A 23741-nucleotide genomic window follows, 5' to 3' on the forward strand; every position below is an offset into this window, starting at 1 on the left:
CCGTTGGTAGCTTGATAGGGATTGCACTGAATCTATAGATTGCTTTGGGTAGAATAGCCATTTTGACAATATTGATTCTTCCAATCCATGAACATGGTATGTTTCTCCATCTGTTTGTGTCCTCTTTGATTTCTTTCATCAGTGTTTTATAGTTTTCTATGTATAGGTCTTTTGTTTCTTTAGGTAGATATACTCCTAAGTATTTTATTCTTTTTGTTGCAATGGTGAATGGTATTGTTTCCTTAATTTCTCTTTCTGTTTTTTCACTGTTAGTATATAGGAATGCAAGGGATTTCTGTGTGTTAATTTTATATCCTGCCACTTTACTATATTCATTGATTAGCTCTAGTAATTTTCTAGAAGAGTCTTTAGGGTTTTCTATGTAGAGGATCATGTCATCTGCAAACAGTGAGAGTTTCACTTCTTCTTTTCCTATCTGGATTCCTTTTACTTCTTTTTCTGCTCTGATTGCTGTGGCCAAAACTTCCAAAACTATGTTGAATAATAGTGGTGAGAGTGGACACCCTTGTCTTGTTCCTGATTTCAGGGGGAATGTTTTCAATTTTTCACCATTGAGGGTGATGCTTGCTGTGGGTTTGTCATATATAGCTTTTATTATGTTGAGGTATCTTCCTTCTATGCCTGCTTTCTGGAGAGTTTTAATCATAAATGGGTGTTGAATTTTGTCAAAGGCTTTCTCTGCATCTATTGAGATAATCATATGGTTTTTATCTTTCAATTTGTTAATGTGGTGTATTACATTGGTTGATTTGCGGATATTAAAGAATCCTTGCATTCCTGGGATAAAGCCCACTTGGTCGTGGTGTATGATTTTTTTAATATGTTGTTGGATTCTGTTTGCTAGAATTTTGTTAACGATTTTTGCATCTATGTTCATCAGTGATATTGGCCTGTAGTTTCCTTTTTTTGTGGCATCTTTGTCTGGTTTTGGAATTATGGTGATGGCGGCCTCATAGAATGAGTTTGGAAGTTTACCTTCTTCTGCAATTTTCTGGAAGAGTTTGAGTAAGACAGATGTTAGCTCTTCTCTAAATTTTTGGTAGAATTCAGCTGTGAAGCCATCTGGTCCTGGGCTTTTGTTTGCTGGAAGATTTCTGATTACAGTTTCAATTTCCTTGCTTGTGATGGTTCTGTTAAGATCTTCTATTTCTTCCTGGTTCAGTTTTGGAAAGTTATACTTTTCTAAGAATTTGTCCATTTCATCCAAGTTGCATATTGACTATACTTAAAACAGGTTCTCAAATTCTTACTTATGATCCTACTAATACTGCTAGCTATATTATTTGCCTTTCTGCCTGCTTTCCACAATTGTTTCTTGCATTACTGAATGCGTGACTGAGCGGCTGATAAAATGATGATATGAGATCAGTGAGGGTGATGGTGAAACTCTAGGTGTGGGAAGAAGCAACAAGAGGGGACGTTTTCATGGACCATAGAGGCAGGTGAGACAGGCGATCCAGGGTCTATTGGCTCCTGTTTCTTGGGTTAGTGGCCTGTCAGCAGAATCTTTGCCAGACCTAAGAATGAGCATTCCTAGCACCATGGGACAAAATGGACGTGATATGCCCCCAAAACCATGGTCAAATTTATGGCCACAAATGGGCCATGCCAACTGAAAACGAGCACTTGCCATCTGCCTCTGCTAGGATTAGATCCGGACCTGCTGCAGCATCTGCCCTGCAACACGCCCTGAAAGGTATTGAGAGGGGAGATCAGGAACGAGGCATCTGTGCTCTGGGAAAAGCTGGCAGAACAGGCCTTCAGATAGTTAGATACTCTCAGGCAAAGATTTTCATGAGCCCAGATTTTGTCTCTTCTCATACCTAGAGGAGCACTAAAGTCAGTAACAGTGACAACTGCTCTGATTAATATGTGAATCAATATGTGAATCAAAGGTTAGAACCTACTTAGATAAAACTAGACAACTGGCTACCAGGCTACAGGTCTCCTTGAAGTGCCAGGTCTAAACTGGGATTCCAGCTTCTTCAACTGGGGAAAAATTGTGATTGATTTTTTATATGAATGTTCAGGTTTTCACTCCTCCAACTACTTGAAACTGAGTCTGTCACACCTACATCAGTCACTCTGGGCTAATACAAAGACATAAAATCATGTGAGACCACCGCAGAAGGCTCCATTCCTTTGGAGAGGATAGCACCAGTGTGACTCTATCTGAACCAGGATCAAAATTGCTAAGAAATGTAACCTGGTTCTTACTCCTGCTGTAGCCCCTGCTCACAATAATTTGTGATAATTTATCACAGATCTCTGGCCCCTGGCTTTTTAAATCCACTTGTTGTGTTTGTCTCTTTCAGATTATGATGGTTTCCCATCAAGATAATGGTTCCAGCTACTCCTCGGAACAGATCCTGTGGGATTAACAACAGAAGTCACCCTGGGGCCCCTGAATGAGACAGGGTGAGAGCTCCATGCCCCCAGCTAGGTAAGGTCTACGAGCCCCACGCCAGCCTGGAGAAGCTACAGAAGACAGACCTTCGCCCTTCAGCCTCCCAATAAAGATTTTTGGGGTTCATGTCTCTCAGCGGGATTTGACGTAGGAGATAGAGGGGCCTCTGGGCTGGACAGCTGGTGTTTGTCAAGTGGAGTGAAATGGCAGCTTTGTTCTCACTCACACACTCCAAGGACAAACCTAGTGGCAGAAGCTGAAGTCTGCTGGAGTGAAGAGATAAGGGGCCCACTCCTGAGGTCAAAGAAGACTGCCCTGTACAAGGGCAGGAAGGCGCCTTTATGGCCGAAAAGGGAGGGGGCCGCATCTCATATAAATGTGGACATGTACCTAAAGGCCTCTGGGGGGGGATAAATCTTAGCAAATGTTGTGCCCACGTCATGGGGAGGGTGCAGGGACCAGTCAGGTGTGCAAAAAGAGACAAGGTGATTGGCCAAAGGTAACCGAAGACCCAGAAGGATGGTCCTGAATGAGGGACTTACATCATCTCCCCCTGGGCTCCTCCTCAGGACACACACACTTCTCTTGGTTCTGCATGTCTACACCGCGCCTGTCTTAAACACCCTGTGTTTCTCTACGCTCTCCCAGATGTTATGCTGTGTCGATAACAATGGACTTCTATACGTATTTACACCTCTTCCCTCCTTAAAATATTCTTGGGTTCAAACCAGGGAACGACCAAAGGTCACTTTGCTTCTACACTCTGGCCACCGGCGGTCTCATGGGTGGCAGGCCTGCTTTTCATCCAGGGCGCCCTGGTTCAACTCCGGGCAGGGAGCCGAGATCTCTCTCCAGGCCCGCTCACGGCGGTCTCCACGAGATCATGATCGTACGTTTTCTGTCACCACGGCTGGAAAAGGCATTATTTCATCACATGTTGTGGTAGAATAACATCGCCTTGTGTGTCTGTACTGCGTCTTTTCTCTCTGTCATCTCTCCTTCTGAACGTCGGTTGCTTCACCGTCTTGGTTATTGAACCTAGAGCTGCCGATATCACTGGGGTGTGGCTGTCTTCTAAAATATTAGTTTTTCTCCAGATCTCTCCCCAGGCATGGGAGCCCAATCAATGAAAATTCATACACAGATATGAGTTTTTAATTTATTTTTTATTGCTGGATAATAGCTTTGAAATTTTCTGTCAGTTTCTGACTAAGCTCATGCCAGCTCTAATTATAACTTATTTGAGGTTGAACTGATTTATGATGTACGGGCCTTAGTGAGTAGCAGATTCAGGCCTTAGTGTGGAACAGACAGGCCTTAGCATTGACCAGACTTGGTGCGAACTAGAGTCAGGCCTTAGTGTGGACCCGAGTCTGTACTGAGTGTCGACCAGAGTCAGGTCTAGGTCTGGACCAGAGCCAGACCTAAGTGGGTAACAGTCATGCATCAGGTAGACTGGGTTCCACACTCAGGCCTGACTCTGGTCCACACTCAGGCAGACTCTGGTCCAGTATAAGGCCAGACTCTGGTACTGACTTTGGCCTGACTCTAGACCATGCTAAGGCCTCACTCTGATTCACACTAAGGCCTGATTTTGGACCTGCCACACTAAGGGCTCACTGTGGACCATGCTAAAGCCCGACCCTGGTCCACAGGCAGGCCCGACCCTGGTCCACACTGAGGCCTGACTCTGGTCCACACTTGGGCCTGACCGTGGTCCACCCGCAGGCCTGACTGTGGTTCTGGCTTAATCCTGACTCTGGTACAAGTTAGGCCTGACCCTGGTAAAAACGACTTGGAAAATCTGGGGGCAGTTAACATCCACCAAGCCTGCGTGTGCGCTCAGTTGATTTCAGTCGTGTCTGATTCTTTGTGACGCTGTGGACTGTGGCCCGCCAGTCTCTGTCCGTTGGATTCTCCAGGTAGGAATTCTGGAATGGGTTTCCATGCCCCCCTCGAGGTATCTTCCTGACCCAGGCATCCAACCAGTGACGTCTCCTGAGTTTTCTACATCTCAGGCAGATTCTTTACTGCGGAGCCACTGGGAAGGCCCTCACCAAGCCTGGGGCCTACTTAAAGAAAAAGAACCTTACTCTCAACAACTGTTCTCTGAAAGGTAGTGGACAAGAGCCTAAGACCCAAATCACTAAGGCCCCACCTCACAGCCCCCTCCCCGGAGGCCCCACCTTGGCAGGACCCCACCCCACCCTGCTTCTCCCCGGAGGCCCTGCCTCCCCTCTCCTCCCCAGGGACCCCGCCCCTCCCCTCACTGGTTTCGGAATCAGGTCCTCACTGATTCTGGTTCTCATGTGGCTCTACCCTGGTTCTCACAAGGCCCGACTGGTTCTGAGGCCCGACTCTGGTCTGAAGCCTGCCGCCGGTCCTCACTAAGGTAAGATTCCGGTTCTCACACGGCTCTACCCTGGTTCTCACAAGGCCCGACTGGTTCTGAGGCCCGACTCTGGTCTGAAGCCTGCCGCCGGTCCTCACTAAGGTAAGATTCCGGTTCTCACACGGCTCTACCCTGGTTCTCACAAGGCCCACTGGCTCTGAGGCCCGACCCTGGCCTGAAGCCTGCCGCCGGTCCTCACTAAGGTAAGATTCCGGTTCTCATACGGCTCTACCCTGGTTCTCACAAGGCCCGACTGGCTCTGAGGCCCGACTCTGGCCTGAAGCCTGCCGCCGGTCCTCACTGAGGCCTTTGCGCTCGTCAGCACCGTGCCTGCCGTGCCAGCACTCGGTGCTACTTCCCCGCCCTGGACGTCCGCCTGGGCTCCTGTTTGCCTGTGGCCTCTTACCTTGTTTCTTTTCCACACCCACTCTTCCCTGGACCCTCCCCAGCACGCATGTACAGCCTTTTCCTCACGGTGATCCCCCACACGGGCCTGTGGTGCGTGTCCACACTTCCTGTGGGATGGGGCCACATGCTTCTCTCAGCCCCAAGTAGCCCTCCTGCACGTGGCCGAGAGGGAAGCTTTCCCTGTCCTCAGGACTGGGCATTTTATCTCTTTACCCCAGCAGGGCTCAGCTTCTGCCGCTAGGTCTGTCCTTGGAGTGTCTGGGTGAGAACAAAGCTTCAACTTTACTCCACTCGACAGACCAGCTTTCCAGCCTGGGGGCCCTCGTCTTCTACCTTAAATCCCTCTGAGACACACGAACCAAAAAAATGTTTATTGGGAAGATGAGGTGGAGGTCTCTCTTCTGTAGCTTCTTCAGGCTGGCATGGGACTGTAGACCCCACCTAGCTGGGGTCACAGAGCTCTCGCCCTGTCTCATTAAGGGACCCCAGGGTGACTTCTGTTGTTATTCCCACAGAATCTGTTCTGAGAATTGGCTGGAATCTCTGCATCACCATTATCTTGATGTGAAACTATAGTAACCTGAAAGAGGCAAATTTAACAAGGAGATTTAGAAAGGCAGGGGCCAAAGATCAGCAAAAGAATTACTGTGACCAAGGGCCCAAGCAGGAGTGAGAGCCAGGTTATGCTTTTTAGCAATTTTGATCTAGACAGAGTCAGCACTTGTGCTACCCTCTCCAAGGGAATGGAGCCTTCTGCTGTGGTCTCACATACTTTGACGTCGTTTGTATCAGGCCAGAGTGACTAAGGGAGGTGTGACAGACTCAGTCGAAGTAGTTGGAGGAGTGAAAACTTGAACATTAATAAGCAAAGTAGATCTCTCATTTTTTTCCCCCCCAGGAGAGTAAGCTTGAATTCCAGTCTAGACCTAGCACTTCAAGGAGACCTTTAGCCTGGTAGCCAGTTGTCTAGATTTATCTAAATAGAGTTTAACCTCTGATGTGGTATTATTAGAACACAAATAAATCACAAAACCCAGAGCAGTTGTCACAGTTACTGATTTTAGTGCTTCTCTAGGCATGAGAAGAGGCAGGAATCTGGGCTCATGAAAATCTTTACCTGAAAACATCTAACTATCTGAAGGCTTGTTCTGCCAGTTTTCCCAGAGCACAGAGGCCTCATTCCTGATCTCGCCCCTCAACGCCTTTCAGGGAGTGTTGAAGGTCAACAATGGCAGTGGCTCCTGATTTAATCTTCGCAGGAGCAGACAGCAGGTGCCAGCTTCCTGTCAGCATGGCCCCTTCATGGCCGTAAGTCTGACCACGGTTTTGGTGGCATTTCACATCCGGTTTGAGCCATGGTGCTAGGAATGTTCGTTCCCAGGCCTGGCAGAGATTCCGCTGACAGGGCGCTCAGTGCAACGTTACTGGACGAGGCCATAACGCAGTAGCCAAGAGCCGCTGGACTACCTGTTTCTCCAGCCTCTGTGGTCCATGAAAATATTCCCACTTGGAGCTTCTTCCCAAATTTAAAGTTAAGCCATTACCATCATTGAGCTTGTGAGGAATTATATGTCATTGTTTCATCAGAGGCTCATATGTTTGCTAATGCAAGAAACAACCGCTGTGTAAATCAGGCAGAGAAAGAAATAGCACAGCCACAGCACCAGTAGGGTCACAAGGGAAAATCGGAGCTCCTGTCCTAAGTGTAGCCAGCAGCCTGAATTGAATGTGGGGAGCCCGGATGAGAACCAAGCGTGCTCCCCGCCAGACCGCCAGGGGCCAGAGGCGAGAAGCAAAGCCACTTCCAGGTGGAATCTAAACATGGATACAAGTGAACTTCTTTACAAAACAGAAACAGCATCACAGACTTAGAAAATAAACTTATGGTTCCTCAAAGTGAAATGTGCGGGGCAGGAAGAAATTAGCAGGTTGATAATAACAAACACAGTACTATTTATACTTCTAAAATAATTCACAAGGACCCACCACAAAGCACAAGAAACCCTCTCAACACTCTGTAATAACCTCTGTGGGAAAAGAAACCAATAAAGAATATATGTACGTCCATGAATAAATGAATCAAGTTGCCGTTCAAGCCACCACAAGATAACCCCTGTAAACTACAATTCAAAAAAACACATTTTTTAAAAAAGAGAAAAGAACTGCTGACTCTGTTCCCCTCAGGCCTTGGGGACCTGGGCTGGTGTCACACCCTGGAGTCTGAGCAGGCTGGGACCCCGGGCTGGGCTGTCCTGGGGCTGAGGGCGCTGGGGAGCGTGTGCCAGGCAAACAGCCCCCCACCCCATGGACCTGGACCGCCTGTTCCCGTCTGCATGAGCCCACAGTCTCCAGATCCAGGGGACCCTCCTGCAGCAGGACCAACCCTGGTGCCCCCAAAGGATGGTGGGGTCTCTGGGCTGGAAGAGCTTTGCAAAGTGCCCTGGGCTCCGTGTCTCCTGGTGGCGGGGTTCCCACCTCCAGCCTCCTTCCTTAGGGTCACCCCACTGACAGAGGACAGCTCCTTCTACAGAGGGGTGTGGCAATCGTTGAGATCTGTCCAGGGATAAAGGCTCATCAGGGAGAAGTAAGGAGACACAGCCGTGGGTGTATCCATTCTAATTAACAACCCAGAACAGGACTTGCCCTAAGGCGCTGGTGGGCATCAAGAAATGCTGCCACCTTGTGGCCGCTTTTGGTAACAGCAACTGAAAAACCTGCGCTGATGGGCACTTAATATTCATCAGGCCTGCTCGAATGTAAGGGAAAAAACACCTGTCCTCAACTCATGCCCTCGTAGGTCCTGGGAAAAGAATTTAAAACAGAGCAGATGGTCCAGAGGCCAACCTTGAGAGGTCAGTTTTACTCACACTGTTTAAAAAAAAAATCACATGAACGCCCTTCACATCATGAAATCTTGTAGAAACCCAAATCAAAACTACAAGGAAGTATCTCCTCACATTGGTTAAATGGCCTTTGTCAAAGAGTCTACAAACAGTAAATGCTGGAGCAGTTGTGGAGAAAAGGGAATCTTTCTACACTGATGCTGGCAAAGTGCTAACAACCAGTGTGGAGGACAGGGTGAAGGTTCCTTAAACAAGTGAAAAATGATGAAACCGACAGTCCCTAACCAATTACAGAAAAAGACATTTCAAATCAATTAAAGTTCTAAATTGAGGGACGATTACTCTAACCCTCTTAAGCAAAATATAGGCAGAACACGGTTTGACACAAATCGCAGCAAATTCTTTTTGGATCCACTCTTAAAATAATGAAAACTAAAGCTCAACAAAAGGGACTTCATTAACTTCAAAAGCTTTTGCATAGCAAGGGAAACTCAAAATGAAAGAAAAAGAAAACCCTAAACATCAGGGAGAAAATGCAACCGAATTTAAAAGCAACATATTCATCTCCAAAACATGCAAACAGGTCCTGCAGCTCAATATCAAAAAACAGTCAACCCAAGAGAAAAAATGGGCCAAAGATCTGAATGGATGTATCTTCAAAGAAGGCATCGAGATGGCCATAAAGCCCGTGAAAAGATGCTCAGCATCACTGTTAGAGAAATGCCAATCAAACTGCAACGAGGTATCAGCTCACCCCCTCAGAATGACCATCCTCTAAAAGATCTACAAAGATTCAGTGCTTCCGAGGACAAGGGGAGCAGGGACTCCTCCTGTACTGTGGGCGGGGATGGAAATGAGAGGGTGCGGCCACTAAGAAAAACAGTATGGAGATTCCTTAAAGCACTAAATATAGTTACCACTTGATGAGGCAAGCCCACTCCTTCCCCTAGATCTGGATAAAATCATAATTTAAAGTGATACTTTCTCCTCTGTTTTCATGGCAGCACTATTCACCAGTTCCAAGACAGCACTTCAGCCAAAATGTCCATCAATAGAGAGAAATGAAGAGTAACTGATCCATCTAGACACTGGAATACACTCAGCCATCAGAAAGAAACACAACAAAATGCCATTAATGGCATGGATGGACCAAGAGATTTATCCTACTAAGAGAAGTCAGAGAGGGAAAGGGAGATATTATATCACTTACAGGTGGAATCTATAAATTCTTTCAAGCGAACAGATTTATAAACAGAAATAGACTCAGACTATTAAAACCCACCTATGATTATTTCAAAAAACGTAGGGGCAGGGAGACATTCATACGCTGGAATTAACATATATCTACTACTTATTATCAGACAGATTAAAAAAAAAAAAAAACCCTACTGAAGAGCACGGAATCTTACGGAAAGCACTGAAAGAACCTATATGGGGAAAAAAAAAAAAAAACCCTAAAAAGAAGAGAATAGATATACATCTACGTATAACTGAATCAAGTTCTTGTAAACCTAAAACAAGCACAACAGGAATTCCAACAGAAATATTCCAGATTCCAGAAATCTGTATTCCAACAGAAAACAAACACCAACTTTAAAAAAAAAAAAAAAGTGGAGCATGAGGAAATGCTGCCCCCTTGTGGCCACATCTGGCAACAGCAACTGAGAAACCTGTGCGGAAGGGCACTTCATTATTTACCAGGCCTGCAGGAATTTAACGAAAAAACACCTGTCCTCAATAAATGTCCTCGGATGCGTCCTGGAAAAAGAAGTCAAAAGAGGGCAGACGGTCAAGAAGCCAATCTCAACAGGTTAGTTTTACTCACACTTTTTTTTTTAATCACACGCAAAGCCTCCACACCCTGCAGTCTTACCAAAACGCAAATCAAAACTCCGAGGTGTTGCCTCACATGGGTCAAAATGACCTTTGTCAAAAAGTTCACAAACAATAAATGCTGGAAGGTTTTGGAGAGAAGGGAATTCTCCTGCACGGATGCTACCAAGTTAAATTGTTAAGAGTCGGCACAGAGGAGAGGGTAACAAGATAACAACAAATAAGATAACAGTGAATGAAACTGTGACATTCCCTATCCTCATACAGAAAAAGTAACTCCAAATCAATTAAAGAGCTTAATGGAGGGACAATTGCTCTAAACCTCTTGAGGAAATTATAGAGAAAACACGCTTTGACATAAACCACAGCAAACTCTTTTGGATCTACTTTTAGAATAATGAAAAATTAAACAAAACTCAACAAAAGAGTCTCCAACCTCAAAAGCTTTTGCACTGCAAGGGAAACCGTAAACCAAACTAAAAAAGAAACCCTTGGAATGGGAAAAAAAAATGTTTGGAACTGAATTTAGAAACAAGGAATTTATCTCCAAAACATGGAAACAGCTCACGCAGCTCAATCCAAAAAAAAAAAAAAACCCATTAGAATAATGGGCCAAAGATCTAAATGGGCCTTTGTCCAAAGAAGGCATCCTGGAGGCCACAGAGCACATGGAAAGATGCTCAACGTCACTAACTATTGGAGAAATGCAAATCAAAACTGCGCCATGGTATCACCTCACACCCATCAGCATAGCTGACATCCAAACGATCTACAAATATTAGGTGCTGCCGAGGGTGAGGGGAACAGGGAATCCTCCTACACTGTGGGAGGGGAGGGAAATCGGCGGGTGCAGCCACGGAGGAAAGCAGTATGAACATCCCTTAAAACACTAACTATCGAGTTAGTACATGATCCGGCAAGCCCCCTCCTTGGGTTAAATCCGGAAAGAATATTAATATTAAATGACACTCGCAGCCCTCTCTTCAGGGCAGCACTATTGGCAATATCCAAAGCAGCATCAACCAAAATATCCATCAATAGAGAAATGAAAAGTAAAAGGTTCATTTGTACACTGAACACACTCAGCCTTCAACAGAACGAAAAAACGCCGCTGGCAGCACCATGGATGGACCGAGAGCTTTGTTATATTGAGTGAAGTCAGTCAGAGAAGGAAAGAAATACATCCCTTACAGGTGGAATCTATAAGTTCATTAAAATGAACTAATTTATAAACAGAAGCAGACTCAGACTTAGAAAACTCACTTATGATTACTTTTTTTAAAGGTAGGGGAAGGAAGACATTAAGAGGTTGGGATTAACACACTCACTGCTTATTATCAGATAGATAATCCAAAATAACGGAACAGCACGGGGAAGTCTACTGAACACACCGAGAGAACCAATATAGGGAAAGAACCCGAAAGAGAACAGAGATACGTTCATGTGCAACTAAACCAAGTTCCCGTACACTTAAAACAAACACATCGGAAATCAACTCTACTCCAGCAGAAAAGAAACACTAAAAACAAACGAAACCCGGAACAGTGGCGCGTGAAGAAATGCTGCCGCCTTGTGGCCACTTTTGGTAACGACTGAAAAACCTCTGCTCATGGGCACTTCATATTCCCCAGGCCTACGGGGCTGTGAGGAGAAAAACACCCATTCCCAACAAATGTCCTCTGGTAGATCCTAAAAAAAAGAATTTAAAACAGGGCAGTCAGTCAAGTGGACAATCTCCAGAGGTCACTTTTACTCACACCGGTTTTTTAAAAATCATATGAAAATATTTAAACATGGCGAAATCTTAAGAGAAATGCCAATCAAAACACACACAGGTCAGAATGGACATTGGCAAAAAGCCTAAAACCAATGAACAAACAATAAAATAAAATAAAATAAAAATAAAACCAATAAATGCTGGAAAGTGTTGTAGAGAGAAGGGACCACTCCTACACTGATGCTGGCAATGTTAATTGTTAACAGCCAGACTGTAGGACAGTGAAGAGGTTTCTCAAGTGAAAAGAATGAAATTACCACACTCCCTAACTCCAGACAGAAAAAGAAACTCCAAACTGATGAAAGAGCTCAAAAGAGGGCTGATGATCTCAACGTCTTGAGGAGAATATAAATTAAATTAAAAGATGCTTGCTCCTTGGAAGTAAAGCTGTGACAAACCTAGAGAGCATGTTAAAAAGCAGAGACATCACTTTGCCAACAAAGGTCTGTCTAGTCAAAGCTATGGTTTTTCCAGTAGTCATGTATGGATGTGAGATTTGGACCATAAACAAGGCTGAGCACTGAAGAACTGATGCTTTTGAACTGTGGTATTGGAGAAGACTCTTGAGAGTCCCTTGGACTGCAAGGACATCCAATCAGTCCATCCTAAAGGAAATCAGTCCTAAATTCTCACTGGAAGTACTGATGCTGAAACTGAAACTCCACCTGATGCAAAGAGCTGACTCATTGGAAAAGACCCTGATGCTGGGAAAGATTGAGGGCGGGACGAGAAGGGGACAAAAGAGAACAAGATAAGGGATAGCATCACCAACTCAATGGACATGTTTGAGCAAGCTCCAGAGTTGGTGATGGACAGGGAAGCCTGGGGTGGTGCAGTCCATGGGACTGCAAAGTCAGACACGGCTGAGCGACTGAACAACAACATGATTATACAGTGGAAGTGACAGTAGATTCAAGGGGTTAGATCTGACAGACAGAGTGCCTGAGGAACTATGGACGGAGGTTCGTGACACTGTACAGGAGACAGGGATCAAGATCATCCCCCCAAAAAAGAATGCAAAAAGGCCAAATGGCTGTCTGAGGAGGCCTTACAAATAGCTGAGAAAAGAAGAGAAGCAAAAGGCAAAGGAGGAAAGGAAAGATATTCCCATTTGAATGCAGAGTTCCAAAGAACAGCAAGGAGACATAAGAAAGCCTTCCTCAGTGATCAATGTAAAAAAAAATAGAAGAAAACAATAGAATGGGAAAGACTAGAGATCTCTTCAAGAAAATCAGAGATACCAAGGGAACATTTCATGTAAAGATGGGCTCAATAAAGGACGAAAATGGTATGGACCTAACAGAAGCAGAAGAGACTAAGAAGAGGTGGCAAGAACACACAGAAGAACTGTACAAAAAAGGTCTTAATGACCCAGATAACCACAATGATGTCACTCACCTAGAGCCAGACATCCTGGAGTGTGAAGTCAACTGGGCCTTAGAAAGAATTACTACCAACAAGGTTAGTGGAGGTGATGGAATTCCAGCTGAGCTATTTTAAATCCTAAAAGATGATGCTATGAAAGTGCTTCACTAGGTATGCCAGCAAATTTGGAAAACTCAGCAGTGGCCACAGGACTGGAAAAGGTCAGTTTTCATTCCAGTCCCAAAGAAGGGCAAAGCTAAAGAGTGTTCAAACTACTGCACAATAGCACTCATTTCACGTGCTACCAAGGTAACGCTCAAAATCCTTCAAGCCAGCCTTCAACTGTATGTGAACTGAGAACTTTCAGATGTACAAGCCAGATTTGGAAAATGCAGATTAAATTGCCAACATTCACTGGGTCATAGAAAAAGGGAATTCCAGAGAAACATCCACTTCTGCTTTATTGACCACACTAAAGCGTTTGACTGTGTGGATCACAACAAACTGTGGAAAATTCTTAAACAGATGAGAATACCAGACCACCTTAGCTGCCCCCTGAGAAACCTGTATGCAGGTCAAGAAGCAACAGTTAGAACTGGACATGGAACAACAGACTGGTTCCAAATTGGGAAAGGAGAATGTCAAGGCTGTATATCATCACCCTGCTTATTTAATGCATATGCAGTGTATACTCTGGAGAGAAACTCTAGTAATGTAATAAGTGATGAAAGAGGTTTAGCCCAGGTGGGATGCATGAGACAAGTGCTCGGGCCTGGTGCACTGGGAAGACCCAGAGGAATCGGGTGGAGAGGGAGGTGGGAGGGGGAATCGGGATGGGGAATACGTGTAAATCTATGGCTGATTCATATCAATGTATGACAAAACCCACTGAAATGTTGTGAAGTAATTAGCCTCCAACTAATAAAAAATTAAAAATAAAAAAAAAAAAAGAAAGAGGTTCGTCCCAAATATAGTTTAGAAAACAGGAAAGGGTTTATACAAGAAAAACAAGTGAATGATGTTAAAAAAAAAAAAGTACCAAAGTATTTAACCAAATCTAAATAAATATCAAAGAATGTATTGGAATTAATTCCATGTATCAAAGTAAGACAAAGGATTGTTCTAAATTTTCAATAGTTATGTCATTTGCTTATTAAGGATAAGACAATGACAGTTCACTGGAATTGGACGTATCTTTATCATATCAACCGAAGTCATGAATATTAGTTGACATGTTTGCGATAACAGCATCTCTGATAACCCTAGAAAAGTATGTGAAAGGCTTCCCAGAAGAGTCATGTAGCTAGTTACATCTTGTTTATTAAATGATTAGCCTCTATTTTGTAACCACAGAAGTCACAATTCTCAGATCATTGTCTCAGAGAAATGAATATTGTTGTCTATGTTTGTAAATCTGTATTTTAATTAAGGTCACGCAGTGAATTGTAAAAGGTTTTATTATGACTATGTGTGATATTCATATATGTTCATTAATAAAATCGAATGGTTTTTGGTGATAAAGTTGATGTGTAATGAATGAAGTGTTAATCCACCACCAACATTAACCTCTCCCACCTTCCTTAAGGTTACGGGGGAGAGATTGTAATAATAAACTATTAGGTAGCACAGAGGATAGCATCTGTAACAATTAGTTACCTCACTACCCTTAACCCTCAAATAATGTGATAATATATTTTCCATCATTTCTACATGTACCTTCCCCTGCGCCCCCGTAACTGCTGGGCCATGGTGACGGCTCTAATAAGAAGGATCATACAGAGTACTGTTGAGAGCCCCCTGAACTGCTCCATGCTGTTGCTGCCTCAGCGTCTGTCTGGGGAGCAGGCAGCCTGCAGGTCCTTGAACTCACACCAGCCAGTCCTGTGAGCACCTGCACTAGATGACCCCCTTCCTGGAGATCAGCAGTCTTGCTGAACCCCAGGGCCTACTTCACAGGCCCCCCTTCAGTGACACCCTCAGAGCTCACCAGAATCCTGCTCCTCTGGTTTGAATGGACCCATCCACACTCAGCCTGGGGAACCACAGCACCTCACCCAGGGTCACTTAGAAAGGCCTGAGCCCCAAGTATTGCAGCTTTCTCTGCCCGGTTCTAGCCTGACCTCCCTCAGAAACTCCCACCCTAAACCCTCCCCTCCTGAGAGGTCTCAGCTGTGCTGAGGGTGAGGGCTGAAGCTCAGGGCTCCTGAGTGTGGGTCTTGGGGGAGAAGCATCAGAACAAACAGGGAACTTGCTGAAGACTCATTTCATGGCCCCACTTCAGACCTGCAGATTCGTAACTTCTTAGAGTGGGGACCTGACCTCGAGGGGTTCATATTCACTGAAATGGTTCATAAAGAATCTGAACCATTTGCCAAGTGATTTCCATCTGTTTCCCATCAGGGTCACGTGACCAGTGTTAGGCCATGACCTCCCCGGCGCCCTCCCCACAGAGTTCTCTGGTCTCGTGGGAGCATCAGTGTGGTGTGTAGGAAGTGCTCCAAGGGACTCTAAGGGGGGCCCGGGTTAAGGACGCGGCCCCTGGTGCATTTGTGAGACCTGAGGCCCTGCGTCAGTCCGCGAAGAGGCAGCAAGTTCTGCTCTGCGTCGGCTTTAAAGGGGCAAGTCAGTGCAGCCCACACACCCGTGTGAGCAGAATTTGGGGGAATTTATATGAAGAAAGAAGAGTAGACGACAACAACAACAATTTGATAGATTGGTCTCCACGGAGGAGCTGATTGTCCTGCATCTCTCCTGAGACGAAGGACAGGAGAGGTCGGCCTTTCTCGCTTTTCAAGGTCCTTCTGCCTGTGGGGGTGTTGGGAGCAGGCGAAGGAGCTCTGCTGGCACCTCTGGAGGTGTAATCTCACGATGCTGAGGTGATTCCTCCACAGTCGTGATGTGAAAACGACCCAGGGCAGAAGGAAGAATAAGAAGGAATAGCAGCTTCTCAGGGGAATGTCCTGATCCAGGTGAGAGGCTGTGTCTGCTTTTTCCTCCTTAAATGCCCTGGATTGAAAACTTACACATCTTTAATTCTCTTTTTCTGATATTCTTGCCTGGCGAGGTGGTTTTCAACTATTAAATCCTATTTTTTCTTTTATTTTATGAGTCACAATCTGGCTCTTCTCTCTGCCTGGGCCTCTTCTCCTTTTCTGCCTCCAGGCTCCCTACAGGCCATGAAGCATTCCCAGAGGGAATTAACAGCTTTCAGTTTTTCGAAATATTCCCTTTTGGAAAGATCAACAAGGGAACGCATTGGTATGCAGAATTCCCCTTGGGATGGGGGGAGGTCGCAAAGAGTCGAACAGGACTGAGTGACTACACTGAACTGAACAGTTCCGTTGCTCAGTCGTGTCCGACTCTTTGCGACCCCGTGAATCGCAGCATGCCTGGCCTCCCTGTCCATCACAAATTCCCGGAGTTTACTCAAACTCATGCCCATTGAGTCGGTGACGCCATCCAGCCATCTCATCCTCTGTCGTCCCCTTCTCCTCCTGCCCCCAATCCCTCCCAGCATCAGGGTCTTTTCCAATGAGTCAACTCTTCGCATGAGGTGGCCAAAGTACTGGAGTTTCAGCTTCAGCATCAGTCCTTCCAATGAACACCCAGGACTGATCTCCTTCAGGATGGACTGGTTGGATCTCCTTGCAGTCCAAGGGACTCTCAAGAGTCTTCTCCAACACCACAGTTCAAAAGCATCAAGTTTTCGGCGCTCAGCTTTCCTCACAGTCTAGAATTCCTTAGAGACTTTTGAAAAAAACCTGACTATTCTCTACATTGGTAAGAAAGGTCTATTGTTTAAATGTGTTATTAGGGATACAGAACAGGGGAGGTATTTTTGGAGTAAAAATGTATAAAACTGAAATTTTCTCAAGATACATTGAGATTTCCTTAATTTTGCCGAAAGTACCTGAGCAGAGACCATGTGTCTTCTCGAGTGTTTCTCTCACCTGACACCAGTTTATCCCATTATACCTGATGGTCACTGATGGACAATTATCCATGATGAAAACATGATTGCCAAAAGAAATTGAGGATATGTGTCAAATTGGGAAAAATCCCATTTGAAGTCAATAAGTTCAGCAGAAAAATATGTTTTTGTAAGCAAGGACCCATATGATTTAAAAAAAAAAAAAACATATTCTCTGGTGTGAAATTTTGAAAACATGGAAAGTCATCTAGTGTATGCTAGAAATAATCACTCAAGCCAGTAGGAACATAGGTTTGAGTTAAACAGTCAGTCATACATGTCTGAAAGCCAGAGATTTGAAAATGAAGGAAGAAAATCTCACTATGATCAAGTTGAGAGATCCTTTAGTGAGGGCTCATTATTTTTCCACCAACAAACATTTTCTCCCTATTCCGATATCTGTAATGTCGATAATAATGAGAGAATCTTTATCTGGCCTCCGTCATTCAATAGGTATCATAGTACAGATAATGCGGAACAACCTTCCATGTGTAATCCAACGAGTGAGGCCTTAAGCGAGAACTCCATCTTCAGTTATTACAACAGTATATATGATGGAGCCAGAATCTACCCATGCCTAGAACCTGGGAATCACTTTGACCAAGACTCAGGTCTCATGAATCATCAGAAAACTCACTGTTCAGAGAACCACGATGAAAGGGATGAATGTAGAAATGTCTTTTATCAAAGCCCAAATCTTATTACAGATAGGAATATCCACACTGAAGAAAACAATTACAAATTTAGTGAATGTGGTCAAGTTTCTAACCAGTCATCACAACTTACTCAACATCCGAGTATTCATGCTAAGGGGGAACACTGCAAGTGGAATAAATGTGGGAAAGTCTTTCCTCAATTATCAAATCTAAACGGACACAGGAAAACCCATACTGGAGGGAAACCTAACCAATGCACAGAATGTGGCAAAACCTTTAGCAAGCCCTCAAACCTTACTCGACATTTCAGAACTCATACTGCAGAGAAGACTTACAAATGTACAGAATGTGGCAAAGCCTTTACTTGGAATTCAAACCTTAATCAACATAGGCGAATCCATACTGGGGAAAAACCATATAAATGTCAGAATTGTGGGAAAGCCTTTAACCAAAGTATGGCACTTACTCGACATCAGCGAATCCATACTGGGGAGAAGCCATATAAATGTCAGAATTGTGGGAAAGCTTTTAACCAAAGTATGGCACTTACTCGACATCAGCAAATCCATACTGGGGAGAAACCATACAAGTGTAAAGAATGTGGCAAAGCTTTTATCACTTCCTCAAATCTTAATCAACATCAGAGAATTCATACTAGGGAGAAGCCTTATAAATGTACACAATGTAACAAAGCCTTTAATCAGCACTCAAACCTTATCCATCATCAGAGAATTCATACTGGGAAAATTATACAAATGTACAGAATGTGGCACAGCCTTTATCAGGCATTCACATGTTATTCAACATCAGCAAATTCATACAGGACAGAAGCCTTATAAATGTACAGAATGTGGCAAAGCCTTTAATCAGAGTTCAAACCTTAATAAACACAGGCGAATTCATACTGGGGAGAAACCATACAAATGTAAAGAATGAGGCAAAGCTTTTAACTGACACTCAAACCTTACTTGCTGTAAAATAATTCATAGTGCCAAGTAATCTTACAAATATAAATAATGTGACAGAGCCTTGAAGTGAACCATCAGCTCACTCAGCATCAGAGAGCATGTGCTGGAGAGAGACCCTACAAATGTAATAAGTGATGAAAGAGGTTTGTCCTAAGCATACACATCAGAAAATGCCAGAGGGTTCATCCTGGGAAGAACGTTTAATGCTGTGAGAAATGTACAAAACGAATTTTAAAACTCAGGTCTAAATAAATATCAGAGAATTCATCAAAGAGAGCATTCAGTCAATAACCCTTTTCTGGAATTACTTTAAATCAGGATATTATACAAAATAATCCATAGTTAAAACACTTAGAAAAATTATTTGTTACTTGAACCATAGGATCAAGGTGAGAGATGTTGGACAATATAATTATTATCATTGTATCCTTGTTCATATTGACATTATGTGAAAATAAAATTTAATATAACTCAACTTTCAAATTACTACAGGTTAGACCTTTGTTTCTAGTATGTATGTGAACTAATATGCTTTTTTAAAAACTAATATTCTTGGTCTTTGCTGCCTCAAAGTTAAACAAGACCCTTCTATATTAGGTGGAAACAATTTTTATCTACTTTTCTATGGACTGTTAAGGATCTTGTAATGTGAAATGTATAGTGGAAGTCTAAATGAAGGTGATGACTGTCATTGTTTAAAACATCCCTCTATGTCACCATTAGGTAAGTGTTCAGAGAATAATTCTTTGTATTAAAGTAAGAGAGTCTAAATTTTAAATAGGTGTGCCAATGGTTTTTTATGGATATAAAGATGGCAGTTCACTGAAATCTTGACGCATGTTTATAACTGCAATAACTAGAAGTCATGAATTTTAGTTGACATCGTAGCAATCAGGAAATCTTCACAGATACCCAAGAAAAATCTATGTAACCTTTTCCTGAAAGGTCATGTAATGAATGTACATCCTTGTTTACTAAATAATTGCTCTCTGTTTTGTAAACCATAAATATCACATTTCTCTGACCATTGTATCAGAAGAACAAGAATGTTTCCAAATGCTTGTAATCTGTATTTTGATCAAAGATTATAAACTTTGGAAAGTTTTATTTAGATTATGTGTGAACTTACTATAAGTTAATTAATAAAAGTGAACGGCTTTTCATATATTAAACTTGATGTATAATTGATGAAGTGTTCTTATCAGCAACAAGCTTCCAGGTGGTTCAGTGGCAAAGAACCTGCCTGCCAATGCAAGAGACACAGGAGATGTAGGTTTGATCCCTGGGTCAGGAAGATCCCCTGGAGAAGGATATGACAACCCACTCCAATATTTTTGCCATGGGAAATCCCATTGACAGAGGAGGATGGTGAGCTCCAGTCCATGGGGTTGCAAAGAGTCAGACACAACTGAGCATGCACACATGTATTCCACTACCAATGTTAACATTGATACAAGCATTAGCATCCCCCTGGGTTTTTTTTAAGTCGTCACTAACTGATGGTGAGTAGAAAGTATCTGTAACACAGTAGGATGACATCTCATGGGGCTTCCCAGGTAATGCTAGTGGTAAAGAATTTGTCTGCAAATGCCAGAGACATAAGAGACACTGGTTCGATCCCTGGGTCTGGAAGATCCCCTGGAGAAGGGCAGGGCAACCCATTCCAGTATTCTTGCTGGAGAATCCCACGGACAGAGAAGTCTGGCAGGCTACAGTCCATGGGGTCACAAGGAGTTGGACACGTCTGAAGTGACTTAGGATGTACGTAGAATGACATCTCATAGTAACTCCTCTTTTTCTACTGGCCATGACCCTCAAATAACTTGAGATCATATTTTCCATAAATGGTACAGTGCATCATTTCCTCGTTTTTAACTACTGGGACATTATGATGGTTACAATATGGATTGCATAGGAGTATTGACGAGAGTTACTTACACTGACCATAATATTGCTGCCTTAGCATCATTTGTGTAGACGGGTGGCCTGCACGTGCCTTGCTTTGACACCAGTTATTCACATAAGCACACGTGCTAGATAACAGCCTGCAAATCCATAAGCAAATGTAAATTCCTCATAGGTCTTCCCTAGCAGCCTTTATAACCAGCCGTCCTCCTAAATCCCAGGTCCTTCTATTTTGATTTGCTCATTCATTTATTTCCGGCTACGCTGGGTCTCTGTTGCTCTGCGGGCTTTTCTCTCGGTGTGGTGCACGGGCTTCTCACTGCGGGGGCTTCTCTCCTTGTGCAGCGCGGGCTCCAGGGTGCACACTTCAGCAGTTGCAGCTCCAGGGCTCCAGAGCGCAGGCTCAGTACTTCTAGGCCCGGGCTTAGCTGCTCCGCGGCCCGTGGGATCTTAATGGCCGGGCATGGAACCCGTGTCCCCTGCGTTGGCAGGAGCATTCTTAGCCACAAGGAAAGTCATTAATTCTCGGTGAGGATGCTTCAAGTTCTCCAGGCAGCCTTGATGCAGAGACACACCTGAGAAAAGGCTCTGGGACATGAGGGAGAAACATTCTAAAGCTCTGATCTTGACCATCATCAGAATAAAAAGGGAAAAATTTAGCAGTTGAAAACCACCTCAATAGGCAACATCACAAGTAGAGAATGAAAGGTTTATAAACTGTTAATGCAGGGCATTTCAGGAGGAAAAGCAGACACAGCCTCTGAGCCAGGACAGACATTTACCCGAGAAGCGGCCATTTCCTCCTCTTTTCCTCCTGCCCTGGGTCGTTTTCTCCTCAGGTCCTGGGGAAGAATCATCTCAGCGTCCTGAGATTACACCTTCCAAGGCGTCAGCAGGGCGCCTTCGCCTGCTCCCCACACGCCCACAGGCAGGAGGAGCTTGAAAAGCCGAGAAGGCCCACCTCTCCTGGCCTTGTCTCAGGAGAGATTGAGGACGATCAGCTCCTCCCGGAGACGCGCCGTCAAGCCCTCCTTTGTGTCCACACGTGTTCGCTCCCCGGATTCCGCCAGCACGGGACCGGTGAGCGGCACCGGCGTCCGCCTCCCGACCCCGGCCCAGCAGACCCCGCCGCCCCTCCGGGCCTGAAGCTGGCGCTGAGCCCTCGCAGATGCGCCGAAGCCCCGCATTCAGCCCGGGCCTCGCCGGGAGCCGGAAGACGAGCGGCGCGGCTGCTCCCCAGGGACCAGGGGCCGGAGTTTGCGAGGAGGGGCCTCCTGGGCCCCCAGATGAGAACCGCTTCCCTGAAGATGTTCTCTGCAGCCTTAACGTGGATACAAAGCCTCCCCAGTCTAAGAAGTTGTGAGTTGGCCGGTTTGAGGGGAAGCCGTGAGCCGGCACGTTGAACGAGCCCCTGTGGGTGCTGACGCGGCTCCTGTAACACCCGTCTTCCGTGGCTCTGAGCCGGAGCCATCGCACACAGCACCCCTGGGAGCCCTGAGCCGGTGAGGGCGCGGGGCTGGAACCTCTGAGAACGCCGGCTCGGCCCGCCTGATGCCCGGGAGGGGCTCCTCCTGGGGGCGGCCCTCCGTGGCCTCGAGCTGCGCTTGCGGAAGGGGAGGCGGAGGCGAGTGGAGGACAAAGTCACATGATGCCCTTGGCGCGGTGAGGCTTGCTCTCCCAGATCTTCCAAAGTTACCCCGAGTCCCGGGCCCTGTCTCCCCCTCCCCTCCCTGGGGCCACGTGCTTCCGTGCTCAGGAGCTCAGCCGTGTCCCGCTCTTCTGCGACCCCGTGGGCGAGAGCCCTCCAGGCTCCTCTGGCCTTGGGGTTTCCCAGCAGGAATACTGGCGTGGGTTGTCATTCCCTTCAGGGGATCTTCCTGACCCAGGGATCGATCCCGCGTCTCCTGGGTCTCCTGCATGGCAGTTGGATTCTTTACCACTGAGCCACCTGGGAAGACCCCTGGGGCCACAGGCATTCCCAAAATGATTTGCGTTGTGACCACCTATCCATAGGTGAGGGGGCCTCCATCTTCAGAGACCCGGGGACGCCAAGGTATTTACATCACAGCTTTCTCTGAAAATGAACCAAAGGCAGTCATGGAGGATGGATTAAAATGGGAAGGGACCAAAGCCTTTGGACATGATGCTGTAAATGTGTATTTGATAATACACAAAGGAAGTAGTGATCAATATTAAGTGATAAGGCACATTGTAATTGAATTTGAAGATGAGAGTTTTTTTTGGTGTTGCTGCCTTATTGTATGTGTGTTTCTACATTTTAAGAATTGTTTGGGGGATTTCTCTGGTGGGCCAACGGTTAAGAATCTGCCTTGCAATGCAGAGGAGGTGGGTTTCATTCCTGGTCAGGGAACTAGGATCCCACATGCCACAGGGCAACTAAGCCCATGCTCCCACAACTAGGACCTGACTCAATCAAATAAATAAATATTTAAAAAATAAAAGAATTATGTGGCTGTAGTTTGTTCTCTCCCTACTCTTTACCTGATATTTTATCACATCTATAAAGTGCATTAATGAGGTAAAAATAAAACAAGGGAAACATATCCATTCTCTAAATATTATTTGAGAGCATTAAATCTTTTTAAAAAGATCCTATCAAGTGTGCATGCCCCAATAACAATGTATTTTTTAAAGTTTAAAGGTTTTTTTTAGAGAAGGTTTAGTTTCACAGCAAAATTCAGAGAAAGGTACAGAAATTTCCATATGCTTCTGATTCCCACATACATATAACCTCCTTCTTTATCATCCTCCTCCACCATAGGGGTACTTCTGTTACCACTGATGAATCTATAGTGACATCATAAGTATTTAAGGCCCATAGTTTACCTTATAGTTCACTTTCAGGGTTGTACAGTTTGTGACACTGGAGAAACATATAATGACATGTATCCATTATTTATAAGCTTTGAATTTATTAATAATCAAACTGGATAAGCTTTCCATTTATTTTTGTTTACTTTTTTTTTTTTTTTTTAAAGGAAACTCCATACTGTTCTCCACTTTGGCTGTACCAGTGTACATTCTTTCTACCAGTGATGTTCCCACCAAGGAGGGTTCTCTTTTCTCCAGACCTCTTTAGTACTAGACTTTTTTGATGATGGGCATTCTGTTGTAAGGTGATATCTCACTGCAGTTTCAATTTGCATTTCTCTAATAATTAGTGATCATCTAGTGA

General features: G+C 44.7%; 2 protein-coding genes and 1 pseudogene across 2 annotated transcripts in view; 2 read left to right on the plus strand and 1 right to left on the minus strand.

Annotated features, from left to right (window-relative positions):
- LOC122691425 overlaps nucleotides 1–18671 on the plus strand; it is a 49521-nt pseudogene extending 30850 nt beyond the window's left edge.
- Nucleotides 1–23741, plus strand: part of LOC122692444 (thymosin beta-4-like) — a 567005-nt gene that overhangs the window by 410161 nt on the left and 133103 nt on the right. The gene's annotated exons all lie outside the window — the stretch shown is intronic.
- LOC122692415 (zinc finger protein 345-like) overlaps nucleotides 1–23741 on the minus strand; it is a 564572-nt gene that overhangs the window by 366868 nt on the left and 173963 nt on the right. The gene's annotated exons all lie outside the window — the stretch shown is intronic.

Source organism: Cervus elaphus, chromosome 4 (genome assembly GCF_910594005.1).
Source record: "Cervus elaphus chromosome 4, mCerEla1.1, whole genome shotgun sequence".
NCBI lineage: Eukaryota > Metazoa > Chordata > Mammalia > Artiodactyla > Cervidae > Cervus > Cervus elaphus.